This window comes from Bactrocera oleae, chromosome 3 (genome assembly GCF_042242935.1).
Source record: "Bactrocera oleae isolate idBacOlea1 chromosome 3, idBacOlea1, whole genome shotgun sequence".
NCBI classification, from domain to species: Eukaryota; Metazoa; Arthropoda; class Insecta; order Diptera; family Tephritidae; genus Bactrocera; species Bactrocera oleae.
This window is the reverse complement of record NC_091537.1, coordinates 69761863-69779785: the sequence shown is the minus strand read 5'-3', so window position 1 is coordinate 69779785 and position 17923 is coordinate 69761863. Positions and strand designations below refer to the sequence as shown.

The 17923-nt window shown below is 34.0% G+C and overlaps 1 protein-coding gene and 1 long non-coding RNA gene across 2 annotated transcripts in view; one reads left to right on the top strand and one right to left on the bottom strand.

The window, feature by feature from the left end:
• Positions 1-17923, bottom strand: part of nAChRalpha6 (nicotinic acetylcholine receptor alpha6) — a 488939-nt gene that overhangs the window by 65783 nt on the left and 405233 nt on the right. The window lies entirely within an intron of this gene.
• On the top strand, positions 7408-8436 carry LOC118680709 (uncharacterized). The gene is made up of 2 exons (XR_004976312.2): positions 7408-7953; positions 8011-8436. It is a non-coding gene; the product is annotated as an uncharacterized lncRNA (long non-coding RNA).

The window sequence follows — 17923 nt, the reverse complement described above, 5'->3', positions numbered from 1 at the left end:
TAATAAATTATGTTGATTAATATTACTAAATGGGCATCAAAGTAAATAAGTTTGAAACTTTTTCTAGTACGTATTTCGAGCAGGGCTACTACCTGTTTAATGAATTTAAAAAAATATGCTCAATATTTTTCTAAATGAAAGGTGTCTGAAAAAAATTTTGATAAGCTATAAGATGATTGAGAGAAATTTTTTTTTGGAGCGTTGCCACCAGTTAATTTTTTACAATAAGTTGAGTAATTGAATATTTCTAGCAAAATAAACATGTTTTAGAAAATTTTCTTTTGTATATGTTATCGGGTAGTGCTGCCACATGATTTTTTGCATCGAATTATTATTACAAAGTGGTTTAATCGTACTCGATATACAAACCAGAAAAAATTTTCTAAACAAGTTTGAAAACTTTAATTGGTTTGATATTAAAAAAAGGGTAAAATATTTCTATATTGTTATTATAGAAAGGCGTTTGAAAAAATTTTTGTCTGAAAAAGCAATATTATTAGTAAAATTAGAAGTTTAAAGGACATTTTTTGACAATCGACAAGTGAATCTGTTATCGACGCAACTAATAACGTATGTAGGTCGTTTTATTTTTACGCATGGATATTTTCGTACATACGAATACATGTGTATATGTACAAACGGATAACAACATTTAGTAATTAACACTTCCCACAAAAATGCGTCACTGACAGCAGTGCACTTTGCTCTAATGGATATCTAAAGATTTGGGTTAATTGGAGCAATGACATTTTTCGGCGGCTTAACGGCACGACGAAATATGAAACTGACAAGTTAAAAAGTGCTGTGGTTCGAATGGATGGGAGTTCATATTATAGCAGTGTGTGTGGGCATTTTTATATTTTGTGAGGTAACAAGCGCGGAAGGTCGCTTTCGGAAGGTCGCAAGTGCGTGAGTAGATTTTTTCGAATACATTAAATTTTTCAGTTTTGAAATGTTTTCTGTTATAGTAAAAGGAAATTATTTAGGCGTAGACTGAGGTTAGAAATTTTTGAAAGTAAAATGTATATGTATGCATTTATTTTAGTTATTCATGTGCTCTGTTATCCTAGTATTATTTCATTTTCATACTGTTAGAATATACATATAATATTTCGAATAATGTTGTATAAAAGAATGTTCGAGGTCATTCAACATAAAATAAAAGTATCTTTTACGCCCCATCTACTTAAAAAAAGAGTGTTACTCATACGCCACGGCAAACTTTTTCAGATATATCAGTCAATAAGTATTTCCTACAAATAGTATGGTTATTTATATGTATATATATATAGGCTAGTATCGTGGAAAAGAATATTCGAAAGCATTATACTGAATCTAACATTAACTCATACGCCCCAGCCAACCATTGCAACATTTATGTTACTCATACGCCACTGCATAGCCTTTATATAATATTAAATGGTCAGTTATTTGGCCGCATTTGCCACCACAGCTAATACATGTATACATGCGCATAGTGGAATGTATAAATATATAGAGCTATAAAAGCAAAATATCCATGTGCCTCGCAGACCATTACATAAAACTAAATTTTATGTATTTTCTATTACAAATAATATGCGTTTAAAATTTTAGTGGGCGATTTTCACTGATTATGATGCCATCAAAATCAAATGAGGTATAATTTGGTTAGTAGAGGGAAAAATTGACTGAATATTATTAAATATTCATTACTAGGATTACAGCGGTAGTTGGTGAGTAAATAACTTCTAACATGCTAAATACACTGGTGGAGTATATTTGGATGTAAATATGTGTGCTGTAAGGCAGCTAAGCTGAATGTGATGTTTCTGAGCTATAATAACCTGCACAGGTGCATTTATCATAACATGAAGGGTATAAAAAGTATTTTATCTTGATTCGATCAGTTTGTATGGCAGCTACAGCTATAGTTGTCCGATTTGAACAATATATTCAAAGATTGTAGCATTGCCTTATACAATAAGTATATCTATGCTCAAATAAAAAGTTTTTCATATAAGAGTTTGATTTTGTGTGGCCAATTTGTATAACAGCTTTATTTTATAGCAGATCGATTTAAGCCATTTGTTCGGAGCTTGCAGCCCTGTTCTAAACAATTATTAATGCCGAATTTCGTGTTGATAGTTTTTCAAGTAAAATATTTTTCAAGGACTCGATCAGTTTGTATGATAGCTAAATGTTTAGTAGTTCGAACAATTTCTTTCGAGATTGTAGTCTGGCCTTAAACAATTATCTATGTCTGTCTTCGTGAAGATATCTTGTAAACTGAAAAATATTACAACATTGATTTTTATCGATCCGTTTGTATGGCAGCTATATGCTATACTAGTCCGATATTGGTGATTCCGACAATTAGTAGTCCTTGAAAAGAAAAAGGACATTAGCAGCTAGTTCGCGTATATATATACGGATATCGACTTAGCTCGTCACGCTGGTCATTTATGCATATATTTTATAGGGTCTCTTGACGTTTCCTTCTGGGTATAAAAAACTTCGTGGCAAACTTGATACATCCTGTTTGGGGTAAAAAAAATATTTTCCATATACTTATACAAATATGCGCATATATGTGTATATAAAATATGTACCGTCTAATATGCTAGGCATGCTTTTACAATACCCATCTTCATTAAAAATTTACTTACACGCCCCCTATTGAATGTTAAACAGAATTTTGTAGTCTCATTTATATACGTATGTCTTTGTGTTGTTTCTTCGTTTCGTTTTGAAACTCTTTTGAAGCATTTCGTCTTCAACACTTCAGCTCACTCGTTGGGTAATTGCAATCACCCACTTTTTATGATGACCATCCAAGTTGATGACTATCCGAACACCGTTGAGTGGCTACGGTGATGATTGCCGCTATCAGCCGGCAAGTATACGTGTATCGATGGACCTTTCTTGTCGATGGTTTGTAATTAAATTTGCATGAATGCAAATGAAAGGTGAGCGGGGCTATAAGTGAATGAGTGAATGGTAGTGCCTGCTTAAAGTAGATGCGAAGGGAAAATGGAAGGCAATAATACGAAAACATGTATAGAAATATATATTTAAGGTTACCCCACGCTCGGAAGTAATTATTGAAAAGAAAGTGCGCACCCACACAAACGTACATATAAGCATATGTGTGCTTCACAACTGAACCCTACCAATTAGCTATGTTCAATATTCAACATTAAAATATTTAAATTTGTTACGGCAGACCCATTACCATCCTTCTTTCTGCTGTTTCAAGCCACTTCAGTCACACTCACCTGCAGAAATCGAGGCTGACTGGCACAAATTACCATACGTGATTTTTTGGCTGCAGCCTTATGTCAGAAAGTGGAGTGTAAGGGGTAGTAATGCATTATAAACGGAGTGACCGCGCATAAAGATCGCACTTGCAAAGTAGCCGACGGCGTTCAGGGAGGTTCCCGTGGTTCAACATTAAGTAAATTGCAGCGAAAAGATTATGCGAAGAGGAAATGTCGTGAAGTGAAATAAAATGAAATATTGGGGCAAAATGCAGGCACCATTAAGTGAGAATTAATTCGCGAGCTATGAGCGGTAGGTATATGGTTGCTGGGTATGCAGACGGAAATATGGGAGAGGGAATTAACTTATTGAAAGGTAAAAAGAGGTATTGAATATGGCTGGTATAAATTGGGTACTGAGAATTATGGTGTATATGTACATATGTATATACAAATTGAATATCTTTTCAAATACAATTTTTTTCGGTAACTTGATTTTAATCGGTCAGTTTGTCTGGCAGCTATATGCTAAAGTGCTCCGATCTGAATAATTTGTTCGAAGATTTTAGCGTTGATTTGTATAATAATTTATGTCAAATCTCGTAGAGATATCTTTTGAAATAAAAAAGTTTTCCATCCAAAGACTTAATTAGAATCCGTCAATTCTGAGTAATTTATTTGGAGATTGTAGTGTTACTTTGGATAATAATGTCAATGTCATGTAAATATATTTTGAAATAAAATGTTTTCCATATAAGCACTTGACTTTGTTTGATCAGTTTGTATGGCAGCTATATATTATAGTGGTTCGATATCTGCACCTCCGACAAATGCGCGGCTTCTTGAGAAGAAAAGGACGCGCCAATTCATTCAGATCGATATCCCAAAAACTGGGAAGCTATGTGTATATACAGACAAATAGACGGAAAGACACACTTAATATACCCTTGCAAGCTAAAAGTAACACTAACTATCATTATAATATCGTCTGTTACCTTTCCTGAGTTGAACCTCAATAAAAGCGAATTCATAAGAGACGGATGGTATCGAAATCCGTTGGGATCGATCACTTCTTATTTACTATTGTTGTACCCTGTACCCTTTACTTTCCAAAAATATTCTATAAATAAGTTTGACCAATGTTAACAAGTTGACAACTCTTGAGCGAATATCGATTCCAAAAATCTCGATGAATTAAGAGCGGCAATAATTAAGACATAGAGTCGAAGTCGAACTCTTTACGAACATTTGACAATCATACATTAACCAAGCTTTTGAGAGCACCGAATCCAAAAAGCTATATTAAATCAACCCCAAAAATCTCTAAAATTTGTAGAACAAAACTTGGTAGCCCTGAAGAAAGCGATTAAACCTTTTTATGAGTTTTTTAATTTTATTTTTGACTAGAGCGCCGTTCTCAAAAAAGTGAAGTAAAACAATAATCGCTAATTTAAAATAGAAATTTAAGTCACAAACGAAATCTAAAATTAATTTTTTCACCTGCTAAAAGCTCCTTAAAATACTTATAGAAATGAAATGCGAAAAACCACTGAAATATACTAACCACTCGACACACTTTGCAAAAACTAGCAATCAAACAAAACTTATGGCATTTCTCGATTCTTTGTCGTCTCAACACACTCTCTTTTAACCTTCCGCTCTACACCCGTGTTCGTACTTGGCTGTGGTTTTCTGCGCGACCAAAGCAAAGCGGCTGCAACTTTTTGCTTGTCCAGCTGATGCCACGCAAATGTCATGAACAAATTTTTTATTTACTAATATTATTTCGAAATTTTTGCAATCTCTTCAGCATTTGGAAGAACTCTTTCGTTTTTTTTGTTTGCAACTTATTTTTATGGTTTTGCTTTTGTACATTTCATTAAAGTCTTCGCTTTTGCTTTGATTTTCGTGGGAAAACATTTTCATTGCCATAATATTCTTGACGCTTTTGTTTTTCAATGCAATTTTGAGGTAATGGTTTTACTGGTTGCCGCAGTATTTTACGCTGTCGTTAATTTTAATAAAGGTGAAATAATTTTGTGTTGTGTTTCATATTTTTCTACGGTTTCGGGTTAGTTGGCTATGCTAGCGGTTTAAATCAATTTGTTAAATGGAAACGTCCGAAAATAGATTTTGAAATATAATATTTTAGTGAACTGCAATATTTCTAACACGAAATATTTGGTGAAAATTAAGACATGAAAAAAAGTTAACTTCGGTTGGTGTGGACCCGTACGCTGGTGTATCCCAAGGCCTCTGTGCTTTACATTCTTTACACAGGGGACCTCTTAGGGACGAATTCTGATTCCACAATTTCAGCAACATACGCGGATGACACTGCATTTCTTGTGAAGTGGCAAACCTACTGTCCCTTCCAGTAAACTGCAAATGCAATTGATCGCTCCGCAACTGTAGTTCACCAAATGGAACATTAACTTCAATGCCAAAAAGTCCATGAAAGTAGTGTACCAACAAGCACAAGCAAAATATCTGGGGCTTACAATTGAAGGGAGGTGTACATCGAAAGACCACGCAAAAATCAAGAAAACTCAGCGTAGGTCAAGGTTTGCTCAGCTGCGCTGGCTCCTAAGGTCAAGATCCCACCTCAGTTTAAAGAATAAGCAGCTCATACATAAAGTAATATTTAGACCGATCTCATGGCATGGAATCCAAATCTGGGGTAGCTCAGCTGAATTAAGTTTTTAAGTATATAAATATATGAGGAAAAGTAACTGGAGGCGCAGATACCGATATATTACGGGTTTGGTCTCAACCGATTACATTCACATGAAGTTAGTAGTTTAAATTCCATTAAAATATCGCACTTATTGACCTAAATAAACTGCTTAAAGCCAACAGGAATATTGGGATTCACTTTATAAGATATATGGAGGCTAGGAGTTTTACAAATCTTATTAAAATTATTTTCGATACAAGGACAGAAAATTATCAAAGAGAGATGCTCCCTGAATTTCATTACGATAACTCACATATTGATCGATATATTTGGTAGGAAGTCAACCGGAGTTTCGAAAATATTTGTATTAAACATAGGTAGGCGATGTATTTTTGATAAAATGCCATGCTGTTATCAGAAAAAGATTTTCTAAACATTTCAATAATATATCTCACAAATTAATCGATATTTTCGGTAAAAAGTCAGCCATAAGCACAACATGAGATGCTCTGTTAATACCATCAAATATCCACTTAGTACCACCAGGTGGGCGACAATCCGATTTTGAAAGCGTGCATATAGTTTTTACACCATGGTGACCTCTAGCGACCGGAAATCGCCTCTTATGTAGATCAAGCATCTTGGATCGCTTAGGAAATGCTATGTGCTTTTATGAGCACCATCAATTACCTGTTTAGCACCACCACGACTCGACGAACCTCCAGATTTCAAATATTGACCGCGGCTACGTCTCAAATGGTTCATTCATTGAGTCCAATTTTCGATGACTCGGTTGAGCATTTCGGCTGGTAACTGGCTAATGATGTTCTACACCAAGGCCTGATTCGAAGCGGGATAGTCCGCATAGACTTTAGGCTTTACTCACCGATTTGTTCTCTCAACAAATCCATTGATTGATGCGATTTGTGGGAAGTGACGCCGTCTTGTCGCAGAGATCACGAGCTTTAATTTCAGGCGTCAAATAGTTGCCCATAGAGCAAAGCGATGTCGCTTGGGAAGATCGAGCAGCTTCAGTTCTTGTACAAGTTCTATTTTGTACGTTTTTAATTTAAGATCTCGACGTAAAATGCGCCAAGTCATTCTATACGTCAGTCCGAGAAACGGGGCCGAATCGACTCTCCACGGTCTTCGTGGTCTATTCGGTCGAATATTATTCAATAATGAATGCTGGGTCTCAAGATGGGGAATGGTGTTACGAATAGTACGCTCAGTAGGTCGATTTCGTTGACCATAACTTGAGCAAAGCGCGCGCAACATATTCTTTATAGAACGTTAAGTTTTAAATTTATTTTTAAACGTATTTCAGACGTAAGTCTTTCCATGATGAAAAAACTGAACAATAATAACATGACAGCTTGACACGCGTAATCTGTCAAAGAAAGGCTATCGAAAAAAGTATCTCTACTTGGATCACCCGTTAGATTCCGGTATTGGTTTTTATTAGTTATTTAGAGTTTTTAAATCTGCGTACACATAATTTCAATTTTCAAGATTTATATATTTTTGTGCTTTTTTTCCATGAAGTTAACATTTCAAATTTATTTTCTATCTGCAATGTAGCAACAGCTGTTGTTTCATTCCAACAAAAGCAAACGAATCAGATTTCAAAGCGGACAGCATGAAATTTTTACGGTTAGAAGAGCACGTTTGCAATCAACTAAAATCAGTCAATGGCTGCTACACATTTCCTGTCTGGGCAGATAAATAGAAACAGAGCAACGAAAAAGAAAAACATAAAACAACAATAATAACATCAATACACTGCTTACAAATAAACCTAGGTGAACGGCATTAAATCTCAATAAACAAATTACAAAAATTGATCGCCATAGATTGATGCTGAGAATACGAAAGCAGTTATTGAATTGTATGTGAGCAGCTGTGCGTGTGCGCTGTAACGGTATAACGGTATATGTGGTGGAAAAAACCCAGAGTGCAATGAAGTAAGAGCACGCATTGTGTTGGCAGACATCAGGTGTATATATATATATATGTATATATTGGTCGCGTAGATAGGTAAAAACTCTGTTGGCTTTTACTGCTTTGTAGGTCTATATATGTATATGTGAAAAGTATTTACGAATCGACAGCCGAAACGTTCTTTGAATAGCAAACATTTTACCGGACAGGACGCATTGGAAAATGGGAATACAACAAAAAAATGCTGTGTTGGATGTAAAAAGAAGTGAGAGAAGGCAAAAAGGTAGCAGCTGAACATGAAGAAAAACGTAGCAAAGTAAGTAAGAAATATGGGCGCAAGTACATGAACATGAGAATTTGACCTAAAATGTGAGCGGACATCATTGGAAATCGACCAAATACAGTTTATGCATAGCTGGCTGAGGCGCGACAGTGGATCAGTGGACCTAATGCCGTAAAATATATGTAAAAATTGAAACGTAAGAAAATCGAGTACATTAGCGTATTCAGGTTAGTAGGCATATTTGGCAGAAAATAACAATAATAAAAAAAAGATAATAAAAGATTTCGAGAAAAATCTGCATGAAGTACAAATTTTTCGAAAGTAGTGAATTTAGAACGCGTCTAAAAGCATTTGTCGCCGAAAGTAGACACAGAAATTTATAGGAAAAGACAGTGATTGAATGCGACCAAGAAGAAATTTTCCAAGCGAAAGTGGAATGCAGCTATTTGTGTACGTATATACATAAATATATACATATCTACCTGGACCTATTGAATGTACTTTTGCGTGAATAGCTAACTCGTAGTTAGCCTATAAAGTGAAAAGAAAATAGACAAATTGTTGCAAATGGAAAAATAACTGTGTGTAAGTTACACTTATAGACACTATGTGACTTATATACATGCATAAACACATATATATATATATGGTAAGCCAAAAACTAACCTGTTCAATTTATGGGTCAAAATGACTTAAGTATATACATAGAATTAACGAACTTTTGAATTGCAATCAAGAAAAAATGTTAACTACAGCGAAGCTATAATACCCTCACAGCTGCATTTCTTATATAGCATAAAAGGGTATAAAAAAATCTTTATCTCGATTTTGATCGGTCAGTTTGTATGGCAGCTATATACAATACTACAGTGGTCCGATCTGAACACTTTGTTCGGAGATTGTTGCCTTAGATAATAATCGATGCCAATTTTAAACTAAAAAGGATTTTTAAACAAGGACTTGACTTTAATCGGCCAGTTTGTATGATAGATATATGCTATAGTATTATATACAGAAGGACGTTTCCTTCTGGGTGTAACAAACTTTGTGGGAAGCTTAATATACCCTGTGCAGGGCATAAAAATCCAGCTGAGGTAGATTTTTTGGGAAATTTTATGCTTTACAAGAATCCGCGATGAAAATGTTTTATCCTAAGCGTTTCGAAAGTTATAGTATTTTTACTTTAAATTGATTAGTTGTTGATATGCTCATTAATACTTTTTAGAATTATGCTAAAAATCTTGCTTTGAAGGAATAGTTTTTTCTCTGTATGTAGGGTTTTAACTCATAAATTCGAGGGTTGCTTTTTGGCTCACCCTAATATGTACTTATTTATACACAAATATATGCATATATATAGGAATAACTCTATTCTTCAGACCAGCCTCCACCGCCTCCCATTATTTGTAACAAGCGGCCTCCTTTTACTTGGCAAATAGTACGCAGACAAAAGCTTTCAATTATTCTGCGCACTAACGGTTCATTAGGCCAAACAGCGTCGACGTCAGCTGGACATGCGTCGTGACAGCCACGTGCTAATCAATATGAATTGTTTGTACGTTGTGATTGTCTACTTTCAATACATTTGAAGGAATGCTGTGGCGGTTGTTAGCTTTGTTGTCTCTTTTCGTTTGTTTTCATTATACTCTTTTTCTGCTTATGTGGTAACTACGTTGTGATTCTTTATTAGCCATCTTTTGAAATCCTGTAGGTTAGTATAATCAGTGTAGGGACATCGGCTAGTCTGGTCTTTTAGAATTATTATGGAAAGTGTGTTCACTTAACAAAGCTTTCAGTGATGTGGTTTATTGCGAATGTGTAACAAAACTTTCATCGACTTGTTTATTTCTTTGATAGGTTTAATATAACTTAGGTAAAATATTGTTAAAGACTGATTTAAACATGTTAGAAAGTGAGTCTTAACCTTTTTCATGAGGCCACCGTAGAAATTTCGAGTTTCAATGTAGTTTTATTGCTTATTGATGGGTATGGCATAACGACTATAACGGAGGTTGTTCGTGACCAAAAACCACGACCTCATATTGGTAGACCACCGACTGAAAGTGCGCGAGATAGGTATATTCATACTAAATGAAATATTGAATATGAGGAAGCTTTTGTCGAGGCTGGTTTGTTCGTTTCAGACGACAATTACAACTGTAAGTCTACTTCAAATCAGTTTAAGTGTAATCCGAAGAAGATTCTGCGTCGCTGCGTCACAGACAACTAAACTGGACTTAGTGGTATAAACCAGAGATCAAGTAATAGCTGAAACTTTAGACTTTACTCGGCTAACCTACTCCGAAGAAGACCAAAACTATCCTTTCGGCGGGAAGTGTAATGGCTACGGACGCTCTATTAAGCCAAATAAATATTTGCATCAATTCGACACCTAATTGCAGAAAAAACTTGAAAAAGTCACTGACCGAGCAGAAATTTCAGTCGTAAGATAAGTTCACCATTACGGAGGCCAGACAAGTTAAAGAAACTGAAGTATCATTGGGTCAATTTTGACGAGCTAAAAGGAAACTATCTTGTGAAATTGATCACCATATTTTTTAATTTTTCGTTTTCGCCAAGTTCTTATCGGACGACTATGGAAATATTTAGAAGTGTCAAATAAACATCCTAAGAAGTTCTCTTTGCGTTCAAACTGATTTTAAAATATCTCTTGGAGTAACAGTTCTGCACTTCAGGTGATAACTTTTACAATCTCCTAAACACATCCAATTTTCTTGTTCTGAAAATATTGGAAACAATGGTATTTGGGATATCTGTTACTTGGTATCAGTGAATCGAAAATTTCATTAAAAAATTTTAATATACTTATTTTTTTTTGAACACTGATTTTTAAAAAGTTATTTTGAAGTGGGGACGTAGTTTGTCATCATAATAATAAAAAGGGGACGATAAAGTTCACTTCGGAACCGCTGAATGGGAGTCGGATTTAAGTTATCCGATCATACTCGGTTATCCACAACCGAGGATAAGGATGGGATACTTAGCCATTTCCACGTCAGCCTGGTCTACGAAACCGAAATGAACCCGAATTTAAAAAATCAGTCACTTGCTAAAGTAGAAAAGGTCTAGAAGTGGGTCTCAAATCGTAGGTCTTGAATTGCAAAACTCATTAAAAACCAAGATTTATTTAATCTAACAAATTTGTCATGGAGTAGTTGAAGTATGGAGTGTAGAATTAGGTGAGGGTCTAAAATTGCTTCCTTTTTACATTGTCTGTCGGTCCTTATAGAATTGGATACAAAATTGCAACGATTTCAGGTTTACATCCGGATAAAAACTCTCATGCCCGCAATACCAATATTATTGCTGAAGCGCTGTTCTTTGCTACAACAAAAATAGTTTCTTAGTCAGAAAGATCACTATAGTCCAGTTCTCTTTATATTTTCCTAGTGATTAGCCAATCATTTTATTCCGCCTTCCGAAGTAAGACCTGGATGTAAAGTTCTGCCCGCTTGTATTAAACCTAAGCCCGGATTGTGAATTTTGGTTAACAAAGGAAAGTTTAATGTAAGAGAACAAAATGCCGTATACAAGTATTGGAATTGAGCAGATAATCAAGAATGAGCTAAAGGAATTCATTTCAGAGTAAACCAAACTGCATTAAGTTCGGAGAAAAATCTATAACACCGCAAGGCTCGACCTTGAAATACGTCGAAGAAGAAGCACAATCTCCTGTTGCAACCTGATTAGCAACGTACAAATGAAAGATTAATGTAGTAAAGACAAATTACAACGAAATGAGCAAGAATAAATGAATGAAACTCAATTTTCTGCTGAAATGACAGATGCCACCTGACAATCTCATCGGAAAACTAAACGCCCACGCATTTAACGAAAGTTAAACAAACACTAGAGGTAAAAGTAAATGACTAAAGGAAGTGGTTAATCAATGCATAATAAGTGGCGAATCATAAATAATAGACAACGTAGAGCAAAGAGAGGATTTTCGAAAGCGAGGTTGAGTTGAAATTGAGTCTAATAGCTTACGGCTGAGTTAAAGCCAAATTAACGGGAAATTATAAGCAACGTAATTGCAAACAGAAACAAGAGTTTGATGTGGATTAGTACGAGTGCTTATATATATTCCGTTCATAACTAGTCAGAGATCTTTTGCATATAAACATTATATGTAGTCGTATATTAGGGTGTCCGCTATTTCTTAAATAGATTTTTTTTTTGGCAGACCCTGAGGTTTCAGTTTTTTGCCAAAAAAGGTTATGCAAAGTAAACAAGCTTTTTATTTTTATTTTACTTTTCCCATTTATTTAACAAGGAATTTTTTGATATTTTGCAATACATTTTGTATCTCTAAAACAAATTAATCTACAATATTGAAAAAGTGATATTCCAATACAAAATTTCTTGCTCTTCAGAAAAGGTCTGAATTTTCATAAAAACATTCCTTTAAAAGTGAAACGCAGTTAAAATTATGCAATAAATGAACTGAGCCGCTTTGTTTATGAAACAAATTATTAAGACTAGTTTTGTGGAGCGAATAATTTTTTATTAGAATATCCTATTTTAAAAGTTCTAGATATATTATATATATTTCCTTAATGAAAAATATAAAAATATGCCATAATGCATACATGAAAAAAGAAATATGATTTGGGCACAATATAAATTGAAAATAAAGAGCTTGTTTACGTAGGATTGTTTTAGACAAAAACTAAAACTTCAAAAAAAAAAAAAGATTGAGAAATAATGGGCACACTTATGTATATGTATGTATATATTATATATAGTCCTTTTGAGCGCCACTCTTTGCTTCTTTTCATGCAGAATTAAATCAATGCCCGGCTGCAAATTAACGGTAGTAGTCCATTGATAGGAAACGAAGGGAATTTAACCGCGAAATGAAGGAATGATTGCGAATTCTCGTCGGTATGTGTGTCCTCACTGTAGGCAACGTTTACACAATTGTTTGTGTATTGTAAGAAGACCGGCGTAATTAAGACGAGATGCTTTGAATGATTGATTGAATGATTTTGTGCACCAATTAGTGTACGCATACAATCTTACAAATGCGCTGTATTAATATGCCATTGTTGTATTGACACAAAATGGCCATATTTAAATGAATTGCTGGATATATGTGTGTAGGTGTATGTTTGTGGCTTGTGTATTTATGCAGTCAGCTGTGTGTATTGTAATCCACCAGCCGCACTGCTTGATATTTATTGACCAACTTCTGGCCACTTTGTTGTAAGGTGTAACTTTAAATATGTTGAAATTACCATAAGGTATGGGTGTGATTGAAAGTATGTTGGTATTTCTATAGATATATTATGTGTTTAAATAAGGGGCATTGTAGCTGCCGTAAATTTATTGAAAATTAGAAGCTTTAACCAGCAGCTTTGGTTTGGAGTTGGCGAGATGTAGCTTACTACTAAGGTGTGTACATATGTGCACATATATCTGAGTATTAGGGTGTGTAACAAAAAAGTTTTAAAACAAGAAAAAAACAAACAAAAAAAGTTTTCCATACAAGAAGATGAGTTTGGTCGATCAGTTTACATGACAGCTATAATATATAGAGGCCTGATCTAAACAATTTGTTCAGAGATTGCGGAAATACTCTGTGTCAAGTTTCGTGAAGATATCTTGATAAATATATAAAGTCTCCATATAAGAACCTGATTTGGAGCGGTCAGTTATATGTTGTATGGGTCGTCGCTTCTTTGAAAGGAAAAGAGATTTGATAATATCTAAGAATGATGGGTATAAAAATAAATTTCTAGAATTATTTCAAACTGTCCACAATAAAGTGAAGAAGGTGGAAAATAACAGGATTCTTAGAGAGGGAGATCAGGGGAATTAGAAACTTGGAGAAAATTTCAAAGTGTTGCGTTAGAGGAAACTAGTAAATTTCGTTGTGCTCGAATCTGCGACAAGCGAATCAACAAGTCTTAAATGATGTTCTACATTCCGCTAAGGTTATATGAATACCAAAAACAATGAACCTGGAAGAAATTTGGTACCGAAAATAAGAAATAATTAAACAAATAAAGGCTAAATGCGGATGTAACCGAACATTTCATACTCTAGGAAACACCTGCAGTTAGTGGCAAAGCTTGATATTAAACTAGGGAGGGTATGCCCGTGATTTTATCCATTTAAGGTAAGAGAATAAATTTCTGAATTTCATTAAGACTTTTTACTAATTGATGAAAATATTTTTATTAGGTATTTTGTATTGCTTAAGGAAGTGTTTATTTATTCATGAATATATATTTTGTCCCCTTCAAAGTAATCACCCCTAGATATAATGCAATGTTTTAATGTTTTTTTTCCAATTCTCAAAGCACTTAAAAAGGTCTTTTTTTGTGATCTTGTTCAGCTTCTTCTTCGATACAGCTTTTATCTCCTTACTCGGAGCGTAGCATTGACCTTTCATGGGCCTCTTCAGTTTTAGGAACAAGGGCCAGATCTTGGGAAAAGGAAGTATTGACGCGTTTATCCATTTTTGACTTAAGTTATAGCTCGATTTTGACCATTTTTGGACGTAATATGAAATACCTTGAGTCCAGTATTTAAGCAACGTTTTATTTTGAACACTTTATTGATATTTGAATTGTATACACTAAAGTGAAAGAATCAGATGGGATTTAAAAGTTTGTTGTATGGGAAGAAGGTGTTTTCACAGCGTCTATAAGGAATGTGTGGAAAACCTCATACAACAACTGTCAAATAGTTCCTGAGATATAAGATTTCACATTAAGGTGGATCGTTGTAAAGAGAGTGAGAGTGGTAATTATCTGATTTTACCCTTTTTCACAGGGTTTAAAGAGATGATAAAATGACTTCTTCTCAGCAAGCTTTGATTATTTTTACATTAAACCATTTAGGGTGAAGAGGACACTTTAAAGTTTTCGTTTAATGGCGTTTTGTGAGCGTGGCAGTGGTCTGATTACGTCCATCTGCAATACCAACTCCTTTTGGGTGCCAAGGAATATGTGTTTCATTGCAATATCTCTATTTTTACTCAAGTTATCGCTTGCACGGACAAACGGACAGACAAACAGTCACCCGAAATTCAACTCGTCTCGTCATCCGAGACTCAGATTTATTTTCAAGCAACATCTATTTTCGAAAATGATCGTAAATGTTTTAAGAAAATTTTATCAAAGAGGGCTATATTGATGCCAAAATATAATTTTGTCAACTCGACTTTCTTCAACGCTTGATCTTGGAATATCATGTAATCTCTCAAAACACACTAGGTTCAAGTTGCCAAGTTTTATGTATCCAACACTAGTGACTTTGAGATACAAATAATTATTTTTGAAGCTGCTCAAATATTAATCGTATTTCGAGAAGAAGAACCTTTTCCTTGTGTTTTACAAGCAAATAACATATATTTGAGTAAATTAATCATAGAAAAGATAGAGAGATATATGGTATATGTATATATTGTATAGTACATATTCAAGCTAAACTACAAGTATTTACTTTCTCTGTAAATAAACATAAATACCAACTAGAGTGTATTATTTTCCTAACTAATTAATATGCTCAGCACGAGTTGGCTTGAGTTTGTTTTTGTTGTTGTTATGTACTTTGGTTACTGGCTTTCTAGGTGTAAATATTTAATTTATTTCTGCTATAAATTTTGATTAGTTGGGGGTATCTGTCGTATTTCCATTGGAGGTTTTGCCTAGACCCTTTATAACATACTGTAGGAGAACGCTAATAGAATCAGAACAAATATGTGTTCGATATAGCGTAGAGCATAAAGGAATTCAAATATTTTTTTAACTCGCTTCTAGCGAAGGGAGGGAGAGAGAGAGAGAAATGAAGAAAAGAAAGAGAGAGCGAGAGAGAAAGAGGAAATGAGAGAAAAGTATTCAAATTGGAATTTGATTTGCATTTTCGACAGTTTGCATAACATATATACATATATCTATGTATGTAGTATCATATATACCTATATACATACATATAGTATATGTAGTAGTGTATATAATCATGTGTACATACATCTCTATATACCACATATAGGTAATATGCATGGACCACCAAAGCTATTTTTCAAAATGTTTTCACGAAAGCGTTATCGCAACGAGAAAATGGTTCTTTTGAAATTTGATTAAATTTAAAATAGTTGTCACTTTTTGAAAAGTAAATTTTACTGCGACACGTAAATAAAGAAGTAATCTGAAGTAAAAAGTATTTAAGAACAGTTTGATAAAAAAAGAAAACTACTTTAAACCAAGTTGTCATCATTTTCAAGAAGAAAATCAAACAGAAAATAGATATATCAAAATTATAATAATATATCCATTAGTATTATTTTAATAAAAATTCTGCAGCTGAAACATTTGAAATGCACTTTTCTATTAGGAATTATAACGCGAGGTCTGAGTTTTTGCATACTGTGGCTATTGAAATATTCATAGCTTTCATATCGTGGGCTCTTTGTATGGAAAATAAAATTACAATATAAATTATATAGTGGTGCCTTTAAATACTTATATAAAAGCTCAGAGACTTTAGTATATAAATATTGTACATACTAAACATATGCAAAATATTATTATAGTCGCGAGTAACATTGGTGTAAGTGCAAGTTCTCTGCGGCAGATCAACAACAAACTCATTTAGCAAAAGTTCATGTATCAGCAAATATTATATATTTTAACCACATATTCTTCTACTTATTTATGTATTCATAGATAGAAGGAAAACTGCTTTGTTCATGTGATGAATTTTTATTAATACAGTTAAAAATACTGCCTAATTTATTTTTGATATTTTCATTTCACAAGCTTCAGATACACTTAGTAAAATAAACTTTACTTTCGAAGACTTTCTAATTTAAACTTAAATTTTTTATAGCCTTTAAGTATGTTGAGTATATTTTACTCTTGCATATTTCGTACTAGAAAGAGCTAGAGAATAAATATAAATGCACATTATTAAATATTTAAGCTTCAGGGAAAAATGTGGCCTACATTTGGGCAATACTATAAAACTTTGAAGTTGAAAAATGTCATTGTTTTGTAGACTCCTAGCCAGTTTAAGAGATTTTACTTTTGAGTATTTTATATTATAAGTTGCAGAATAATAATAAATGCATAAATTTTGGCGCTTATATAAAAGGCTTCAATATAGGTATATATCCTGGGTTGCGACTGTTTACAAAATATGTCAAAACTTCAATCGAAAAAATATGTATTCTTTAGATCTGCGAAATTCGGCGATTCGGGTCAGTATGTAGATCTGACTGGATTAATTTTCTATTAGCAAATCAGGTGTTATTGTGGACATGCTCCTTCTCCTCACAATCTCAATTTAAATCTCTGAGAACATCTCCGCATACTCGCTGAGTGCTCTTAAATTACAACTATACAGATTTTCTACAGGGTTTCAACTAACTACACACTATATGCATATATGAAAAATCTGCTGTAACATTCGCATATTTACCATTCGAACAGTTAGCGCTTATACAAGCGACTGCACACGCATCTCTATGAAACTATTAGCGTTTAATTAAATGTTTGCTGCTGGCGAATAATCAACCACAAAGTGAATAATGATGGTAGCTCGGTGAGTTTCGGCGCCAATAACACAGCAAAGCGATAAATAGTGGCAGTGAAACAAATACAACACCAAACAAATATTTATAGGCTTCAAGTGTGCGCGCGTGTGTGTGCTAAACTGTAACTTTGGTGGTATTTGAACACTTTGTTGTTTGCGCATTGGCGAGTTTGTTAGAAAATAAATTAACGCACACACACATGGATAAAACTTTGTTGT